The sequence below is a fragment of the Mustela lutreola genome, chromosome 7 (assembly GCF_030435805.1).
Source record: "Mustela lutreola isolate mMusLut2 chromosome 7, mMusLut2.pri, whole genome shotgun sequence".
Taxonomy (NCBI): domain Eukaryota; kingdom Metazoa; phylum Chordata; class Mammalia; order Carnivora; family Mustelidae; genus Mustela; species Mustela lutreola.
This window is the reverse complement of record NC_081296.1, coordinates 92,828,130-92,850,273: the sequence shown is the minus strand read 5'-3', so window position 1 is coordinate 92,850,273 and position 22,144 is coordinate 92,828,130. Positions and strand designations below refer to the sequence as shown.

Genomic DNA, 22,144 nt, shown 5'->3' with positions numbered 1-22,144 from the left:
CTCCCGTGGTGGCCTTCTGCCCTCTCCACTGCTTGATACATTGTGAACAATTTGGTATGTATCAATTACGTCTTAATCATTAATGGGATTTTCTGTTATTAATACTGTACTAATACAACTGTGGCCTTTTAAACTTAATTTAAGTGAAAAATTAGCTGGATCAAAAAAATCTCTAAAGGTGGATAAAATTTAAGTGGGGAAAAAATAAATCAGTCTTTTTCTGTTGTAATTTGTTTCAACTTCTTTCAAGAAGCATTGAAACAGCTTACAATAAAAACTAGGGCAGAGGAAAATTACAACTAAGAACCATTTGTAAAGTGTAAACGAGAGAAAGAAAGGGGAATTATTCAGAGAAGAGGAGAAATGTTAAAATCAATACATGCTAGTGGCAGAAAGTTATACCATTTGATATAAAACATTGCACAAAGTTTCAAATAGTCCTATTGAGATGCAAACACAAAACAACAAAACAAAAATGGGAAAAAAAAGTTAGTTTAAAAAGAATTTGCAGAGGAAACCTTATCTGTGCTCAAAATGTGTCCTGCCTGGTGTCCGTATATTTAACAATGCTGCTTTCAGGCAGGGACGATGGTCACATAACTTTGTGTTTCTCAGACCTAGTGTCATGCTGCCCAGTAGCAGGCCCTAAACACATTTTGTAGAATGGCAAGTGAATAAAACAGTGAATGAAGGAATGAGTGACACAGTTTTTGTTAACCATTTATTTATAACGCATATGTAAGTGCTTCCTTGCCTACCAGCTTCAAGGGCATGATGTTCAGTTCATTCACTTTTTAAAAACAAATACTGAATGCCTTGTGGCACAGTTTTAAGTGTTATAAATACTGATGTGTGTAAGACAGTTTGTGCCTTCATAGAGCTTCTGCTCTAGTGGGACAGAAGGAGAAGTGGAGAAAGCAGCTATGCTACGGAAAATCAGATAGACAAGTTCATGGTGCCGAGAGAGCTCAGAGGCAGAGAAGCTAACGCAGGGTAAGGGGAGAGCTGCAGCCCTTTATGGGGAAGCAACTGTGCAGGGTGCAGACAGAGAGACACAGTTGTGGTACGTAGTTTCCTGGTGATCGATCTGGCCTAAAATAGGAATAATGCTTGGGCTCTTAAAGAGTGGCATATATGATCCTCTTGACTATCTGATGTTTCGGGCAGGATTTGAACCGTTAGCAGAATAGTTATAGTTCTTTTAACTCTGTAACACTGAACTTACTAGTAAGGATCTGAGGAAGAAGTGTTCTGACCTTTAGACTGAAGGAAAGTTCCATGCTAAGCATTAGGTAATACAGTACATCCGACGTTCAGTCTGGTCCCAGCTGGACAGGGCTCATTTGAAACAGCAAAACTGAAGAGAGACTGATGGAAGAACTACTGGCAAAATTGGACATATTTTTTCATGAGCATGAAAAAAGTGCTTATCCTGGACCAGGCAACAATAGGAAGCCATTATCATCGTGGGAGTAGTTGAAGCAGGAAGAGAAGGCTGCCTTTCAGGAGCTGTGGCCATAACTAGCAGAAAACAATTAGAAGCCATGCCTGGAGAGGAAAGAGCTAGGTAAATGAATACTCAACCCTCTCTTTCCTCTTCCCTTAATTCTTTTGGACACTTTCCATTGGTTGAACCCAACTGGCAGTCAGAAGGCAATAGGGAGTGCAATTGATTCAGTCCTTAGAAATCAGCCTCCTGGGACACCTGGGTGGCTCAGTGGGTTAAGCCTCTGCCTTTGGCTCAGGTCATGACCCCAGGGTCCTGGGATCGAGCCCCACATTGAGCTCTCTGCTCAGCAGGGAGCCTGCTTCCTCCTCTCTCTCTCTTTCTCTCTCTCTCTGCCTGCCTCTCTGCCTGCCTCTCTGCCTACTTATGATCTCTCTCTGTCAAATAAATAAATAAATAAATTCTTAAAAAAAATGAAAAAAAGAAAAAAGAAATCAGCCTCCTGAGAAAGCAAGGGAAAACGTGGAGAAGAGTGGATCTAGAGGGGCAAATGAAGAATAGCTAGCATAACTGAGGATCTGATTTCTGATTCCATTAGTGGAGAGCTGTCCAATTTCATTCAATAAAGGTTGTAAGTTATAGGCTATGAAATACAGAATACATTGTTTTTGACTCTAGAAACAGTACTGAATCATAAGAAACAACCTTCTTGTGTGTCTGTTGGAGGGGGAGGCTGGGTGGCTCAGTCAGTTCTAAGTGTCCAGTTCTTGATTTCCGCTCAGGTCATGTTCTCAGAGTCATGAGATCAAACCTGGTGTCGGTTTCGCATTGGGCATGCAGCCTGCTTAAGATTCCTTCTCTTCTTCCCACATCCCCCCCCAAAAAAAAACCAAAACAAAACAGAAATAACCCTCTTTTCCTTTTTACCCCTCCTACTCTCCTTCCCTTCCTTTCTTTCTTTTTAGAGCGAGGGACAGGAAGTGGGGGAGGGGCAGAGGGAATGGAAGAGAGAGAATCTCATGCAGGCTTCACGCTCCAGCACAGAGCCCAGTGCAGGGTTCAATCGCATGACCCTGAGATCGTGTCCTGAGATACAACCAAAATCAAGTCAGACACTTAACTAACTGAGCCCAGGAGCCCTGTACTTATTTCTTGTTTTAGTAATATCTCCAGAACAGATTACTCTTACGACTCTCTTTGGTTTATAGACAATCAGAAGACTTACTTCAGACAAATCCCAACTCACCCCCTGTTTCTGACCGAGCATGGGAAGTATTGACAGTGATGCAATTTTCCAAAATACATCACTTATTTGAAGCGGCCTTTGGACAGCCTGAGAATATGTGGAAATCAGATCATGGACCCTAGATGAAGAGTGATCTGTAAATTTGGGATGGATCTGAGAAAAATATAAGAATGAAAATACTTTATTTTATAGATTTTGAGATACATTTCACCCATCCTTTAACATCTCTGGAATCAGGATGTATTTTACAATTGCTGTAGTCTTAAAATAACTAGCAGCATTTTTCTTCTTTAGTGACACATGAAAAGAGTGGTACATTTAATGGTCCATGGTCTCTTTGAATAGTTAAAAAACTGAATGTCGAAAAGACATGTGTAAATATAATTCAGGTATTTCTCTATCTTGAGCAACCAGAATGTATCTCTGGCACTAGCTTATAACCCAAGGAAGCTGAAAACTAGTTAATTACTAGTTAATGTAATGATGATTTTGTAATGAGTACCAAAAATACTGAATTAAAAAAACATTCTGAAGCTGCATTCTGCCTTAGGATTTTTTTTTTTTCCATTTATGAAGTCTTTAACAGATAGAGAAATAGAATAATGGCTGCATGTGAGCCAGCCATTTACCCTCTTTCCTATAAAGTAATTGAAAAGGAATTGTCTACATGGAGTTTATATAAAAACAGGAATCGTAAATTGATAACATAATTGTCTAGCATTGCCCAGGTCTTTGAAAAGTAGTATCTGATAGACACGTGTTGTCTTCTAAGGACACTGATGTATTCTGCAGTAGGATTAATGTAGCACATTTTTTATTATCAATACCATGTAAACATCGTTGCCTTTATTCTATACTTGCCAAGAAACCTTCGAATTAGCTCTCTGGGGCATTTGTGGCCTTGAAGATCTATTAGATGTTTTGTAAATGGGTAATCACTTTGGAATGTGGCTTAATATGAGCACAAACAGACAAATATCCTAGCCTCTTTCTTCTTTACCATGTGTATGGTCACTGTACTTTAGCTTGTCTTATAAAATTATTTCACAATTCTCCTTGCCTAGAGACTCTTGTTATTTCAGAGCCTTTTTTGAAGAGGCCTTCCCCTGAAAAGACTGTTGTGGCAGATAGCTTGTCCAGTGGGGAAGGCAGTCTGGGATTAAGAGGTGAATCCGATGAGGGCAGCTTACTTCTGACCTCTATACCCTGTCTTCACTGACAGGCACTTGTTTCACCCCAAGCCCTTGATTCCAGTGTATGCGGTGCTTTCACAAGTATCCTAATCATTTCCAGGCTTGCTTATAAATTGTTTTAGAATAAACAATCTTTGGACCTCATTAGTCACTGCACCAGGAACATGGTGTGCACTTCTGGTCAGCCGCCCTCAGTGAAGACATGATTAAAGTGAGGGTCCAGAGAAAGTTAGCTGATATGGACAAAAGAATAGGTTTCTATATTGAATAATTGGCTTAAGTTGGTGAATTCATTAATTAAATATTTTTTTCTGAGTGAAGCATAAAAAGAGAAGGGCTCTATAAAGGAAGAAGGCTGAAAGAGGAGATATGATTAAAATCTGTAAATCTGTGAAAGCTGTGCTTTTCTTGTTTATCGAATCCTGGTGTACCAGAGCTCAAGGCACTCTCAGAAGCTTGAAAGAGGTCTACAATGAATAGAATCTTGTGGAATACATTATCCAGGATGTGGTGCAGATTGAAAATATAAGTAGATTTATTTAAAGTTTAGATAAGCTCATAAACAGGTTAGGGAAACAGTAACACTTCGGGGTATGTCTACAACTCTAGAAGGAAATTAGACATATTCCTCCACCATATTTGCTTTGCTGTGCCCATCAGAGAAGGATTATTAAGGTGAATGGGTCACAGGTAGGATATATATCGTAGTCTCTCTAGGCAGGTAAGGCAAGTGCCAAAATGTGGAAAAAAACTGGACTCACTGAATTAGCCAAGTTCCAAGGCCATGTAAATAAAATAACTGCATGTGAATTCTTGGGGCATTAGTGGTGGACAGCCTTTGGAAGAGTGTACCTTGTATACTAGAAGCATCCAATCTTGTTACCAGAGGACCATACAATAAAGTGCATATGTTGGATACAGTCAGAATCGGGGGTCATGTAACCTTCTGTTTCATAGACCACCATGTTGCTTGTGTCAAGCCTTTTTTGTACAGAGAACCAAGGTTTTGTCTGCAATTAATGCATAATAAATGAGACCCAGCCATATATATAAAAAAATAAATAAAAGTTTCCTTTAAGCTATATCCTTTTAAAATGTTCCTGGAAAAGGGCCTCTATTCTTTTATTTAAAACAAAACTGGAAATGTGGTAGAAATATTTTTGTAGTAATTTTTTTTTTACAAATAAGTTTTATTGGCATTCTTTGTTGTCTCTCCCAGTATGAATTAGTTCCTTACATAATTTACTTCTGTTTTCAACGAAGAAGGCTGAAACTCACTTAAATTAAAACAGCCTGCAGTTCTATTAGGATGCATGTGGTACTGTTTCCCACCTTCTATCTTCACTGATGATAATAATATATTTTTTCTTTCACAGATTTGCTGGCGTGTTTTAAAAGGATATCACCAGATGTGTTCATAAGCACACATTTGTACACACATGAGGGACAGAGGCATTTACAAATTATGAGGCCTGATCTATTGTTGCCGCAGATTCTTTAGAGTAGATCACAACCAAGTAATGCTCTCAGCATTTTATCTAAGGGGTTGGTGGATACATATGGGTGATTTCTTAAAACCATGGCCTGAATTCTAAAAAAGGATCAACTAATATGGTTATATGTTTAAGTATCATGTATCATAAATTGAAATGAGAAATACTTTTTTTTTTTCTTTTTTAAAAAAATAAGGAACACTTCACGAATTTTGTGTGTCATCCTTGCGCAGGGGCCAGGCTAATCTTCTCTGTATCGTTCCAATTTTTGTATATGTGCTGCCGAAACGAGCACAAGAAATACCTTAAGTTGTCCTTTGGGTTTTGTTTTTTGTTTTAAGAAGACTTGAATTGCTTTAGTTAGCTCCTAAAGTTTTGGAAGTTCAAGAATTATAAAAATATAAGTTTGTGCTTATAGATCTTTTTCTGCACATTATTTCTTTATGGCCTTCTTATGTCTTTTACATGGGGTATACATATAATTAAAAAATCAATGCCTATCCAATACATTTTTCTACTGGGGACCACATTTTGTGACTAAACAGGCAAATAAGTTACACTGAATATTAGCATCTGGAAGCATTTTTGTCCAGTGAGTGACTACATGGGTTTAAAATCAATTAACACAATTAAATCACACCTAAAATTTGATACTAAATGATTTAAGTACAGCTATGTGATGCAATTATACAAGATGTATTAGTATGAAAGAATGCAACCAAAACTGAGAGAGCGGAATATACAGTTGGCTTTCGAATAACATGGGTTTGAACTGCGCATGTCCACTTATACATGGAGTGTTTTCAGTAAATACAACACTGTGCTGTAAATGTATTTTTCTCTTCCTTATGATTTTCTTAATAACATTTTTTATTCCCTAGCTTACTTTAGTTTAAGAATATAGTATATAATACATATAACATACAAAGTATGTGTTAATTGACTGTTTATGTTCTTGGTGAGGTTTTCAGTCAACAGTAGTTAAGTTTTGGGGAAATCAGTTATACATGGATTTTCAACTGCATGGGGTGGGGGTGGGGCACTCATTGGCATTTCTAACCCTTGTGTTGTTCAAGGTCAGCTGTATAACTCCTTCTAAACATTCATTTAATGAAAATTCTACTGCAAGTGAAATCATACCGTAATTTGTTGTAATGCTTTTATAGTTTAAGAAACATTTTACTGGGGTGCCTGGGTGGCTCAGTGGGTTAAGCCTCTGCCTTCGGCTCAGGTCATGATCCAGGGTCCTGGGATCCAGCCCCACATCGGTCTCTCTTCTCAGTGGGGAGCCTGCTTCCTCCTCTCTCTCTGCCTGCCTCTCTTCCTGTTTGTGATCTCTCTCTGTCAAATAAATAAATAAAATCTTAAAAAAAAAAAAAAGAAATACTTTATTGCACATTATTTCATTTGGCCCATAGACAAAGAAAAGCACTTCCATCAGCATGACAAAAAAAATTCTAGTATCTCCCTTTTCTCGGGCTCTCTTCTCTATTCATTTACCACATGGCTACCAGAGTAAGCTTTCTCTTGCTGCAAATCCTTTAACGATGCCCCATTGCAGGTATATTCATGTCCACTAAGTGGTAACTTTTGAGCCCTTTATTTTCCTGCGCCTACCCATGTTCAAGCTCAGGGGTTGGAAACTTCTGTCAGGTACCAAATAGCAAGTATTTTAAACTTATGCACTATATGTTTCTGCCACAGCTACATAACTGTTGCTGTATCATGAAAGCAGTTATAGATAATACTTAAACAAATGAGAATCACTCTGTGGTCAGGCCAGATTTACAGAAACAGGTGGTCAGCGAGATTTTTCCTGCAGGTCGTTTACCAACCACTAGTTTTATAATACAGTCTCCTAGAATGTGGGGGAAAAACTGTCAGAAATTGTATTCATATATATATATATATATATTTTAAGATTTTATTTGTTTATTTGACAGACAGAGATTACAAATAGGCAGAGAGGCAGGCAGAGAGAGAGAAAGAGGAGAAAGCAGGCTCCCTGCTGAGCAGAGAGCCCGATGCAGGGCTAGATCCCAGGACCCTGGGATCATGAGCTGAGCGAAGGCAGAGGCTTTAACCCACTGAGCCACCCAGGTGCCCTATGTATTCATATATTTTTAATCCCATGCTTTTTTAAATTTAATTTTTGTGTATATTTTATATTATATATAATTATATTCACTATACTTTACGTGTATTTAGAGCACATAATTAATTTAATTATTACTAATAGGATTTTATTTTATAAAGTTGAGGGATTAACTCTCTGTTCCACCAACCCACACCCGAGCTTCTGGCAATTCTCTGGACATACCAGACTATTTCTTGCCTCTGTGCCTTTGCTCATGCTTTCCTTTCATGTATTTAACACTGTTTTTGCTTGTTATTCTTTCTTGCATCTCAGACCTTCCTCTCTGAAATCCTTTTCCTTGAAGTATATAACTTTGAAATTCCTTTAGTTAGGGTTTACTAGAGGAAAAAAATATCTTTCTTTTCCCGAAGACATCATTATAACAATGATACTTTTGCTGGGTATAGAATTCTAGGTATAGAATTCTATGCAGCACATTGAGACTGTAATTCCACTGTCTTTTGGCTTTCATTATTGTTTTTGTCAGCTGTCAAATTTCTGTTGTGGAAGTAATCTGTTCTTTATTCTTTGGCTGTCTTTTTTTTGGGGGGGGGGAGTAATGCAGTTTTACAATGCAGTTTCTTTATGTGAATTTCATTTTATTTGCCTTTTATCCTCATGATTCATTGCAATTCATGAGTTTGATTTGGTGTCCTTTTTTTCAGTTCTAAAAAAATGTTCGTCATTACTTCAAATGTTGCCCTGTTCCTGCCTCATTATTTTTCTCCTCTCCTTTTGGAACACCAATTGAACACAAGTTAGCCCTCATTCTTTAGCCAATATATCCCAATTTCTCTTCTATATTTCTTTTTACACTGTGCTGCATTCTGAATAATTTCTTCTACCCTATTTTCTAGTGTAATAATTTCCCCCTCATTTATGTCTATATTGATGTTGAATCCATTTATTGAGATTATTTTTTAGTCTTTTTATTTGGAAATAACAAAACATTTAGAACTCATCGATAATTTGCAAAAATAAGAATAGTACAAAGAACACTTGCATACTTTTTGCCCTGATATACCTATTATTAAGATTGTACTCAATCTGCTTTATCATTTGTGCTCTCTCTCCCTATGTATAACTTTAATATATTACACAAGCTTTATGTGATAATTTATACATATGTACACACATATATATACTTTATGTATATGCATCCATATCATATATATTATATTCATAAATAATTTTTTTCTGAAGCATTTGTAGGTAAGTGAAATACATCATGGCCCTTTACCCGTGAGTACTTCAATATTTAGTTCTGAAGAATAAGGATATTTTCATGTAATTACAAAAAGTTACCAATTTCAAAAATTTTTATGGAATAAATTTAACAATTAGAAAGCATTGGTACAGGGCGTTTAATCTCCTGCCAAATTTAATTTTTTGGTTGACTCAGTAATGTCTTTTATAGTATTTCCCCCCCTCCCATACAGGAGAGTTAGATACTATATAAGCCTCTTTTAATCTGGAACATTTCCTTAGTTTTTCTTTGGGTTTTTAGTTGTTGTTGTTGTTGTTGTTGTTGTTGTTGTTTTAATTATTATTATATGTACATCCTGGAAGACCATAGTCCTTATACTCAACTTTTAAAAATAGAATATTCCTAACTTGTGGTTTCCTGTTTCCTCATGATTAGATCCAACTTATGCATTTTTGGCAAGAATACTAAATCAAGGATACCATGTCTTTCTCAGGGTATGACATCTGTAGGTGGCAATATTAATTTTGATCAGTCAATTTATCCAATTTCTCTTCTGTTTACTTACCTTTTTTTTCCTCTTCTTTTGCAACTAATAAGCAGTTTGTGAGGTAGTATTTTAAGCCCTACAAATAGCCTGCTCCTATGAGAGGGAAATGAGGAGTTGCCATTCAGCTGTTATAGTTTCAGTTATTTGAGACAAATAACTTCTAGAGATCTGCTGTACAACATTATACCTATGGTTAACGATACTGAATTGTAAACTTAAAAATTTTTGAAGAGGGGAGGAGTCAAGATGGCGGAGAAGTAGCAAGCTGAGACTGCTTCAGCTAGCCGGAGATCAGCTAGATAGCTTATCTAAAGATTGCAAACACCTGAAAATCCATCGGCAGATCGAAGAGAAGAAGAACAGCAATTCTGGAAACAGAAAAACAACCACTTTCTGAAAGGTAGGACCAGCGGAGAAGTGAATCCAAAGCGACGGGAAGATAGACCCCGGGGGGAGGGGCCGGCTCCCGGCAAGCGGCGGAGCAACCGCGCACAAAATCAGGACTTTTAAAAGTCTGCTCCGCGGAGGGACATCGCTCCAGAGGCTAAACCGGAGCGAAGCCCACGCGGGGTCAGCGTGGCCTCAGGTCCCGCAGGGTCACAGAAGGATCGGGGGTGTCTGAGTGTCGCAGAGCTTGCGGGTATTGGAACGGGAAAGCCGGCTACAGAGACAGAGCCGACAGTAAGCTCGCAGCTCCGTGTTACCTTGAACCGGTCGCAGGCTCGGTGAGCTCGGAGCGCGGCCGGAGGTCAGGCAGACGGGAGTAACTGGGCGCTGTTCTCTGAGGGCGCACTGAGGAGTGGGGCCCTGGGCTCTCGGCTCCTCCGGGCCGGAGACCAGGAGGCCGCCATTTGTATTCCCGTCCTCTGGAACTCTACGGAAAGCGCTCAGGGAACAAAAGCTCCTGAAAGCAAACCCGAGCGGATTACTCACCCCGGCCCCGGGTAAGGGCGGTGTAATTCCGCCTGGGGCAAAGACACTTGAAAATCACTACAACAGGCCCCTCCCCCAGAAGATCAACAAGAAATCCAGCCGAGACCAAGCTCACCTACCAAGGAGTGCGGTTTCAATACCAAGGAGAGCAGCAGAATTCCAGAGGAGGAGAAAGCCAAGCACGGAACTCATGGCTTTTTTCCTGTGATTTTTTTTAGTCTTGCAGTTAATTTAATTTTTTCTTTTTCATTTTTTTTTTTTTTTCTCGCCTTCGGGTAAAATTTTTTTTTTTTTAACTGTTACCTTTTTCTTTTTTAACGATTTTTTACTAGTTTATCTAATATATATATATATTTTTTTACATTTTTCTTAGGTGTTTTCTTTTTTAAAAAAAAATTCTTTTCTTTTTTTTTTTTTTTTTTTTTTTTTCTTTTTTCTTTCTTCCTTTTTGAACCTCTTTTTATCCCCTTTCTCCCCACTCACGATTTTGGATCTCTTCTAATTTGGCTAAAGCATATTTTCCTGGGGTTGTTGCCACCCTTTTAGTATTTTACTTGCCCCTTCATTTACTCTTATCTGGACAAAATGACAAGACGTAAAAATTCACCACAAAAAAAAGAACAAGAGGCAGTACCGAAGGCTAGGGACCTAATCAATACAGACATCGGTAATATGTCAGATCTAGAGTTCAGAATGACAATTCTCAAGGTTCTAGCCGGGCTCGAAAAAGGCATGGAAGATATTAGAGAAACCCTCTCGAGAGATATAAAAGCCCTTTCTGGAGAAATAAAAGAACTAAAATCTAACCAAGTTGAAATCAAAAAAGCTATTAATGAGGTGCAATCAAAAATGGAGGCTCTCACTGCTAGGATAAATGAGGCAGAAGAAAGAATTAGTGATATAGAAGACCAAATGACAGAGAATAAAGAAGCTGATCAAAAGAGGGACAAACAGCTACTGGACCACGAGGGGAGAATTCGAGAAATAAGTGACACCATAAGACGAAACAACATTAGAATAATTGGGATTCCAGAAGAAGAAGAAAGTGAGAGGGGAGCAGAAGGTATACTGGAGAGAATTATTGGGGAGAATTTCCCCAATATGGCAAAGGGAACAAGCATCAAAATTCAGGAGGTTCAGAGAATGCCCCTCAAAATAAATAAGAATAGGCCCACACCCCGTCACATAATAGTAAAATTTACAAGTCTCAATGACAAAGAGAAAATCCTGAAAGCAGCCCGGGAAAAGAAGTCTGTAACATACAATGGTAAAAATATTAGATTGGCAGCTGACTTATCCACAGAGACCTGGCAGGCCAGAAAGAGCTGGCATGATATTTTCAGAGCACTAAACGAGAAAAACATGCAGCCAAGAATACTATATCCAGCTAGGCTATCATTGAAAATAGAAGGAGAGATTAAAAGCTTCCAGGACAAACAACAACTGAAAGAATTTGCAAATACCAAACCAGCTCTACAGGAAATATTGAAAGGGGTCCTCTAAGCAAAGAGAGAGCCTACAAGTGGTAGATCAGAAAGGAACAGAGACCATATACAGTAACAGTCACCTTACAGGCAATACAATGGCACTAAATTCATATCTCTCAATAGTTACCCTGAATGTGAATGGGCTAAATGCCCCTGTCAAAAGACACAGGGTATCAGAATGGATAAAAAAACAAAACCCATCTATATGTTGCCTCCAAGAAACACATTTTAAGCCCGAAGACACCTCCAGATTTAAAGTGAGGGGGTGGAAAAGAATTTACCATGCTAATGGACATCAGAAGAAAGCAGGAGTGGCAATCCTTATATCAGATCAATTAGATTTTAAGCCAAAGACTGTAATAAGAGATGAGGAAGGACACTATATCATACTCAAAGGGTCTGTCCAACAAGAAGATTTAACAATTTTAAATATCTATGCCCCCAACGTGGGAGCAGCCAACTATATAAACCAATTAATAACAAAATCAAAGAAACACATAAACAACAATACAATAATAGTAGGGGACTTTAATATTCCCCTCACTGAAATGGACAGGTCATCCAAGCAAAAGATCAGCAAGGAAATAAAGGCCTTAAATGACACACTGGACCAGATGGACATCACAGATATATTCAGAATATTTCATCCCAAAGCAACAGAATACACATTCTTCTCTAGTGCACATGGTACATTCTCCAGAATAGACCACATCCTCGGTCCTAAATCAGGACTCAACCGGTATCAAAAGATTGGGATCATTCCCTGCATATTTTCAGACCACAATGCTCTAAAGCTAGAACTCAACCACAAAAGGAAGTTTGGAAAGAACCCAAATACATGGAGACTAAACAGTATCCTTCTAAAGAATGAATGGGTCAACCGGGAAATTAAAGAAGAATTGAAAAAAATCATGGAAACAAATGATAATGAAAATACAACGGTTCAAAATCTGTGGGACACAACAAAGGCAGTCCTGAGAGGAAAATATATAGCGGTACAAGCCTTTCTCAAGAAACAAGAAAGGTCTCAGGTACACAACCTAACCCTACACCTAAAGGAGCTGGAGAAGGAACAAGAAAGAAACCCTAAGCCCAGCAGGAGAAGAGAAATCATAAAGATCAGAGCAGAAATCAATGAAATAGAAACCAAAAAAACAATAGAACAAATCAACGAAACTAGGAGCTGGTTCTTTGAAAGAATTAATAAAATTGATAAACCCCTGGCCCGACTTATCAAAAAGAAAAGAGAAAGGACCCAAATAAATAAAATAATGAATGAAAGAGGAGAGATCACAACTAACACCAAGGAAATACAAACTATTATAAGAACATACTATGAGCAACTCTACGGCAATAAATTTGACAATCTGGAAGAAATGGATGCATTCCTAGAAACATATAAACTACCACAACTGAACCATGAAGAAATAGAAAGCCTGAACAGACCCATAACCAGTAAGGAGATTGAAACAGTCATTAAAAATCTCCAAACAAACAAAAGCCCAGGGCCAGACGGCTTCCCGGGGGAATTCTACCAAACATTTAAAGAAGAACTAATTCCTATTCTCCTGAAACTGTTCCAAAAAATAGAAATGGAAGGAAAACTTCCAAACTCATTTTATGAGGCCAGCATCACCTTGATCCCAAAACCAGACAAGGATCCCACCAAAAAAGAGAGCTATAGACCGATATCCTTGATGAACACAGATGCGAAAATACTCAACAAAATACTAGCCAATCGGATTCAACAGTACATTAAAAAGATTATTCACCACGACCAAGTGGGATTTATTCCAGGGCTGCAAGGTTGGTTCAACATCCGCAAATCAGTCAATGTGATACAACACATCAATAAAAGTAAGAACAAGAACCATATGATACTCTCAATAGATGCTGAAAAAGCATTTGACAAAGTACAACATCCCTTCCTGATCAAAACTCTTCAAAGTGTAGGGATAGAGGGCACATACCTCAATATCATCAAAGCCATCTATGAAAAACCCACCGCAAATATCATTCTCAATGGAGAAAAACTGAAAGCTTTTCCGCTAAGGTCAGGAACACGGCAGGGATGTCCATTATCACCACTGCTATTCAACATCGTACTAGAGGTCCTAGCCTCAGCAATCAGACAACAAAAGGAAATTAAAGGCATCCAAATCGGCAAAGAAGAAGTCAAATTATCACTCTTCGCAGATGATATGATACTATATGTGGAAAACCCAAAAGACTCCACTCCAAAACTGCTAGAACTTATACAGGAATTCAGTAAAGTGTCAGGATATAAAATCAATGCACAGAAATCAGTTGCATTTCTCTACACCAACAGCAAGACAGAAGAAAGAGATATTAAGGAGTCAATCCCATTTACAATTGCATCCAAAACCATAAGATACCTAGGAATAAACCTAACCAAAGAGACACAGAATCTATACTCAGAAAACTATAAAGTACTCATGAAAGAAATTGAGGAAGACACAAAGAAATGGAAAAATGTTCCATGCTCCTGGATTGGAAGAATAAATATTGTGAAAATGTCTATGCTACCTAAAGCAATCTACACATTTAATGCAATTCCTATCAAAGTACCATCCATCTTTTTCAAAGAAATGGAACAAATAATTCTAAAATTTATATGGAACCAGAAAAGACCTCGAATAGCCAAAGGGATATTGAAAAAGAAAGCCAACGTTGGTGGCATCACAATTCCGGACTTCAAGCTCTATTACAAAGCTGTCATCATCAAGACAGCATGGTACTGGCACAAAAACAGACACATAGATCAATGGAACAGAATAGAGAGCCCAGAAATAGACCCTCAACTCTATGGTCAACTAATCTTCGACAAAGCAGGAAAGAATGTCCAATGGAAAAAAGACAGCCTTTTCAATAAATGGTGCTGGGAAAATTGGACAGCCACATGCAGAAAAATGAAATTGGACCATTTCCTTACACCACACACAAAAATAGACTCAAAATGGATGAAGGACCTCAATGTACGAAAGGAATCCATCAAAATCCTTGAGGAGAACACGGGCAGCAACCTCTTCGACCTCTGCCGCAGCAACATCTTCCTAGGAACAACGCAAAAGGCAAGGGAAGCAAGGGAAAAAATGAACTACTGGGATTTCATCAAGATCAAAAGCTTTTGCACAGCAAAGGAAACAGTTAACAAAATCAAAAGACAACTGACAGAATGGGAGAAGATATTTGCAAACGACATATCAGATAAAGGACTAGTGTCCAGAATCTATAAAGAACTTAGCAAACTCAACACCCAAAGAACAAATAATCCAATCAAGAAATGGGCAGAAGACATGAACAGACATTTCTGCAAAGAAGACATCCAGATGGCCAACAGACACATGAAAAAGTGCTCCATATCACTCGGCATCAGGGAAATACAAATCAAAACCACAATGAGATATCACCTCACACCAGTCAGAATGGCTAAAATCAACAAGTCAGGAAATGACAGATGCTGGCGAGGATGCGGAGAAAGGGGAACCCTCCTACACTGTTGGTGGGAATGCAAGCTGGTGCAGCCACTCTGGAAAACAGCATGGAGGTTCCTCAAAATGTTGAAAATAGAACTGCCCTATGACCCAGCAATTGCACTATTGGGTATTTACCCTAAAGATACAAATGTAGTGATCCAAAGGGACACATGCACCCGAATGTTTATAGCAGCAATGTCCACAATAGCCAAACTATGGAAAGAACCTAGATGTCCATCAACAGATGAATGGATCAAGAAGATGTGGTATATATACACAATGGAATACTATGCAGCCATCAAAAGAAATGAAATCTTGCCATTTGCAACAACATGGATGGAACTAGAGCGTATCATGCTTAGCGAAATAAGTCAAGCAGAGAAAGACAACTATCATATGATCTCCCTGATATGAGGAAGTGGTGATGCAACATGGAGGCTTAAGTGGGTAGAAGAATAAATGAAACAAGATGGGATTGGGAGGGAGACAAACCATAAGTGACTCTTAATCTCACAAAACAAACTGAGGGTTGCCGGGGGGAGGGGGTTGGGGAGAAGGGGGTGGGATTATGGACATTGGGGAGGGTATGTGATTTGGTGAGTGCTGTGAAGTGTGTAAACCTGGTGATTCACAGACCTGGGGATAAAAATATATGTATATAAAAAATATATGTTTATAAAAAATAAAAAAAAAAAAAAAATTAAAAAAAAAAAAAAAATTTTTGAAGAGGTTAAATCTCATGTTAAGTGTTCTTACCTCAATTTAAAAAAATCTGTGTATACAGAAGATAAAATCAGGTAAATAAGTTAGCTGGCATGCAAAAACAAATAGACAAAAATAATAAACCCAAATATCCTGTTTCTTCTAAAAAGTCTCCCTAGATTTAGCATTCAGTGATGATTCTTACCAGCTCTAGTCTTTATAATTGTTGCAAAAATTATTCATTTAAAATTAATTTTATTTTTTAATTCCAAAGATCTGATTCTTTTCAAATTTGCTAAAGGTGCATTTTTTATATTTTCCCTTTCCTTTTAAATTTTATCCCATTTTTCTTTATTTCTTTAAGTACACTAGGAATAACTATTTTATAATATATATCTAAAGATTCAATATCTTGAATCTTTGAAGCTTTTTTTCTGCATTCCACAGTTTCTGCTGGACCTTGCTTCATGGTACCTTTTCTCAGTGATATGGATTTGGTCTTCACATTCACTCAAAGGCCATTGTATGGTTAAACATCTCAGGGACTATTCCTGCTAATCTGTTCAGGAAGAGACACATTTTCTTACAGTCCTCTGGGGTAGGGGATAGGGTAAGGTGAGTTTACTTCTAGATCATCCTTTCCCTGCAGTGGTAGTCCTTTGGAGAAAGAGTTTAATATAGGAATCTCTTCAATTTGTCTTTCCACCTTACGGGACCTGGGCTTTCATTTTGTTTTCTCTCACCCTGAGAGGTCTACAAATGAAAACTCAGACTTCCCTAACTGACAAAGTCCTGGAGCAAAAGCAACTACAGAGCTGTGCTCCTCCTCTAAGCTCCTGCTTGACTTAGATTTTAGCCTGATTATCCCATACTTTTATTCTCAGCTTTTTAATGGTGTTAAGAAAATGTTTTTGTACATTATCCAGTATTGTTTTCATTGAGAAGACTAGTTTGAATAACTTGGGCTTCGATATTCCCCCATGCTATAATTTCTAGATTAAATGTTTTCTTTTATCTGTTCTGTCTCTCAGAAACACTCTTAAATTTAATCTTAGTTCAAGTGTCATCTCCTCCATAAAGACATTTCTGAACAAATCCCTCCTCCAAGATACAATAGGTTATTTTTCTATTCCAGCATGCCCCAGCAAATATAGTGCTTTGTTACTTGGTTGCTTTCTTTTGCTTTTCTGTCTGTCTCTTCCAAAGATACTGTAAATTCTTAGAGAGTAGATACCAAATATTACTCATTTTTGTGTTCTCAGGACCTGGTATTATGCTTGGCTTGTAATGGACCCATAACAGATATTTGTCAAATGAAAGAATGAAAGCAGATCCAACTTTCCAGTGGACTGTACTCTTTGAGAACTGGTGTGTCTTGTTTGTTTTTGTGTTTTCAGTGTTGAGTACAGTATCTGTCCTGTGCTAGTTGTTTTATAACTATTTGTTGTTGAAGGAACTTTTTTTTTTGTCCAAATGGAATTGAGATAGGCTAAGGGACAGAAGCCAGGGGACACAAGCAGGCTAATTCATAGAATGGGGTATTTGTGATGATGGTAGCAATAGTAGTAGAGTTACTGTGAGTCCTGAAGGGACATTATCTGGTTTGTCTAACCAAAGAGATGAAAATTTTGAATTCTAGGGAATTTGTAATTCACAATTATTCAGAGATAATAGGCTAGAGAGGCAGATCCAAACAGAAGGCATAATTGAAGCAGCTCCAGCATTAGAAAAGGTAGTGGCACAAGTAGAGGTGTGTCAGGAAAGGTCTTCTTTGGCTTGCATTCTGGTCTTTTGGGGGAGGGTATGTGTAGAGCACAAACCAGGGGTTGGAGGAAGGGCAGAAGGAGAGGGAGAAAGAAAATCTTACGCAGGTTTCACGATCAGGGCGGAGCCTGACCTCATGACCCTGAGATCATGACCCGAGCTGAAATCAGGAGTTGGACACTTAGCCACTGAGCCACCCAGGCACCCTGCATTCTGGTCTTAAGATTTGATTGCCGCATGGGACTGTTGTGTGCTTTGAGCAATACATGGGCCAGTTTTTAGGGTGAGCAAACTTCTTTTGGGTTAGCTATTACAATGAGGACAAAATTTTATGGATAGAGATTCTATTTCCACCAGGTCTGCTTTTAAAACTTCAGAATTTGGTCCTCTTAGCTTGAGTCACCTGACTGCCCCTTTCCAGTAAGTGCCAATCAAGCTTCAGCATCCCCAGATCCACAGTAATTGCTGCTCCTGGGCCTCCCTCCAAAACACAGTCCCCAATGTGTGCCTCTGTTGTAATGTTTCCAGTTGTAATGATTCCAGTATGCCTTTGTTGTGTCTACTCAGAGTTCAAGGCTCAACTAAAATTCTAACTCTGCTAAGATACCCTCTATTACTCCAGCCCATTGACTAAACTCCTATAGATTATCTGAATGCTCAACATTCTGCATTTAATTATATTTAGTTTTATCATGCTCCTTAATTATTTCCTCAGGGTTACTTCTCTGTCCCAGTGTTGATTGTTGGCTCTCTAAAGACTCTTGTGTTCACCTTGGCCATTGATCTAGTTAGGGCACTGGTTATACACTGAAGAAGTACTTGTTGACACACTGAATATAGAGAGAGAACATTCCCACACCTTTTAAATCATCCTGTCTCATGTGATAAAATCTCGGAGAATTCTAGGAGTTGGATTGAATGAGGGTCCTTTTTGCTTTGTTTTATACTCTTTGTTTTCTAGAAATATGAGAGGATATCATGTGGTTTGCCCAACTTCAGGCATTTAGAGATTTAAGTCTGGGAGCGGGACCGCCAGAATTACAATCTAAGCATGATGACTGCAGTTGAGGACTTAATCTTCTCATGACTCTTCTGCGAAAACACAGGCATAGCACCATTTACCCTATACTAGGTAACATACCATGGGGATGTGGTATTGGTTTCCTTTCCTAACTTCCAGTGCCTATAGAATTTGGTTTAAATCAACACATTGGTGTAAGTTATACCAATTGGATTTGTTTAATTCATATGTAGTTAAAATTAAAGAATCACCAAAACAAAGTATTTCATTACTGCTGTTTTGTTTACAGGTTCTTTTCAGTGTTTTATTTAGACTGTCACAGCTACTCTGTTCATAGCAAAACCTATCAGTGGATTACTGTATATGGAGTTTCTGCAGGGGGCCATGGTGTTCGGACCATTTTCCCATGGAAAGCTCTGCCAGCCCTTACAGTGCCCTGGTGCTTTAAGTCTTCTTTTGGAGGTGGCCTTCCCTTAGGCGGTCATTCTGAAGAGCCTTTCAAGAACCTGAAATGTTGCCATTGGAGCGTTTCCCAGAAGGAAATTGAACCACAATTTTTTGAAGTGCAGAGAACTCTCTACCAGGAGTATGTCATGTGTCTAGACATATTCTGATGTGTTTTTCATTACAATAATGCAATAATATGGGCTGCACCAAATGATAGGGTAAATTCATTAAGACTGTTTTCTTGTCCATTTCTTTCACAACACTCAGTGAAAAGGACACTATGAACTATGAGCTACCTATGTGTAGCATCTGCCTTGTTTTCTTTTCCTTCTAATCTCTTTATACTTATTTTTTTCTTTCTGTTTTTGTTTTGTTTTGCTCTTCACTTTTCTCTGTAGAAAAATAAGAGTTTATCAGTCCTACTATATTTCTTAGCTGATTGGAGAGGGAAAAAAATCAACCTGAGCTGACTAATAGAGAGCCAGGGAATTACACATAAATCAGCAGTTACATAAGGGAAGGAATGAAATTTAGCTAAGGAAATTGGGATCTCTGCTGCCATGAAGAAAATAAATGAGACAATGTAGAATCATTATAAGAAGACTGGGTGGTCTACAAGGAAGAGGGCAGATTGTGCAAACTGACATTTAAGGAATCAGCCTGAATGTTGTTGCTTGGGACTAGTGCTGTTCATTGGTGTCATAGCAAAATGTGCTTTATGTGTGGAAGAATTGAGGAGCCGTGGCAGATAGGAAAGGCTCTGAAATACAGGAGGGGGCTTAACCTCCTTGTCTCTGAGGTGTGCTTTCTATTTCGAGTGGAAAGTCCAGAGGCCCTCCCATTAGAATCCCCAGCTGGACTGTCTTTGCTCCTGCAGGGACCAGAGCACACCTGCAGAGAGAGGGCTTTCTCTTCCAACCACCTGCATTCACTTCCTTGAGTGTGCTGTGGTTCCAAGGATGGCCATTACCCACTACCAGCTTCAGTTACAGTGAGAAGTGAGGGCTCTCTTGGGCACAATGTCCCCTGGCTTAGGCTGCTCTCTGTGGTTTGGATTTCTGGGACCATTGTCTTAACCCACTGAACTTCCTGGTTTCTGGGCTCTCTCCTATTCTTTTACCTTAGGATCCTTTGCTTCTCCTCACTTTGTCTAACTTGCTAAATTCTACTCTCTGTTTTTATTTCTGACCACGAGTAATCATGTTTGCCCATGTAATTGTTTCCTGTTTTCTAAATGTTGGGGATGTGGGGCCTGTATTCCAAGGATGCAGACTGGTGGGCCGTGGGCCCAGTCTGACCTGCAGCTACGTTTCGTTTGCCCCATCCTGAGTTTATTTACATTGTGTGTGTGTGTGTGTGTGTGTATGTGTGTGTGTGTGTTTAACTGAATCAGTTGCTAATATTTTAAAAATTGGAAGATTTCACATGAAAGTCTGGATTTCTGATGTCCCTGAAAAACAGATTTGGCAACCATTGCCTGGAACAACAGTGTATCAGTCTCTCTTTTTAGTTCTTCGTAGTTTATACCATGCCCTATTTTTCTTGTGGTTATTTTTTTTTAATAGAGGAAAGAGAGAAATGAAAGATTTCTTTTATCCCAGTATTTGTAAATGTTTTTCTAACAAGATTTCCTTCAGTCTTGTTAGCTTCCTGATTCCCTTCAAAGGTCTTCAGTTTGTGACCACTACTTAGACCTTGTGCTTTGGAGCGTGCTAGGTGTTGGCCCCAAGTTTGGATCCGGACTGTTGCTTGTTGCTCCTCTAATTTCTATCCCCATGCCATCAATGCCCACCCTTGGCCATCCCAGCTAAGCTAATAATGGCCATACCTTGGGAGTGGCAGTACTGGAAGATGGCATTTTAGATTGCATCTACACAGGATCGTGTTTATCCTTGTTAACTCTATGACGAATTCCCTTAAAGAAGATGATGCTTGCACGTGTGCCTTCATAGTCATTTTCTCCCAGTAGTAAACACCAAAGAATCTATTCCTCATGCTTTGTTTTTTGTTTGTTTGTTTGTTTGTTTTGCTTGTTTGCTTGCTTGTATGTTTCAGTCAGTCTCTCCCAAATGAAATTATTACTATTTTTAAAAATACAATTCTGCTTTATATCACTCCACGTGTTATCTGGAAGCCTGCTCTAGAAACAATATGCTTTGCCTCAGAAGGAAAGGAAGAATAATTTGAGTGATAATATGTATCACAGTAACATATTAAAAGCTAATGTATGTATATCATATAGTAATTAACCAATACATAGTAGTTAATACTGCAGACTCTGAGGCCAGACTCTTTGGATTCATATGGTTACTCTGTCACTGTCTCATTGAATGTAACCATGGACAAGATACTTAACCATTGTATTCAGTTTCTTTATAAAATGGTGCTAATGACAGTGTATACTTCATGCGCTTGGCATAAGGGTTAAAGATGTTATTTATAAAATATCTGCTACTTAGTGTATACTCTATAAATGCTATTGCCTTTATTTCAGGGTCCCCTATATGGTAGGCTCTTGTGTTAGATACAGAGATAAGTAAGACATGATCTTTACCCTGAAGAAGCTCATGGTTTACTATATGAGGAGATACTTAATATGGGAATAATCATAGATGCATTCAAGTTACAGTAGCCACCTTGGAAGAAGGGACTCTTATCTGGACAGATCATGGAAATGTTCAACCTCTTTTGAGAGAAGAATTCTTGAGAGAATAATTTGAAGGAGAGTAAGGTGTCCCCACTAGTTCAGATACCATTTGCGTTTATTTGATCTAGGAGTGCAAGGCCAAGCAAGTCTCTCAGGAACAGACCACTAACTGGTGCCAGTTTTTACATTCCTCTGAGTGGCAAAGATTGGTCTCCCAGAACAGCTATCAGCCTCTGCAGAATTTGACTGCAAATGTGACAGGCCCTCAAATGACCTTGCTGTGGCCTTTAGACTCTCCTGTCCCCAAATCCAATCAGAACTTCAGGTATTGTTACTGTGCATATCAAAGCAGCATCTGTCTAGACCTGATAATGCT

At 38.6% G+C, this 22,144-nt stretch overlaps 1 protein-coding gene and 1 non-coding gene across 3 annotated transcripts in view; one reads left to right on the top strand and one right to left on the bottom strand.

Moving 5' to 3' along the window:
- Positions 1-22,144, top strand: part of SLC25A21 (solute carrier family 25 member 21) — a 510,014-nt gene that overhangs the window by 87,110 nt on the left and 400,760 nt on the right. The window lies entirely within an intron of this gene.
- On the bottom strand, positions 5,567-5,674 carry LOC131837384 (U6 spliceosomal RNA). Its single transcript, XR_009355997.1, has one exon. It is a non-coding gene; the product is annotated as a U6 spliceosomal RNA (small nuclear RNA).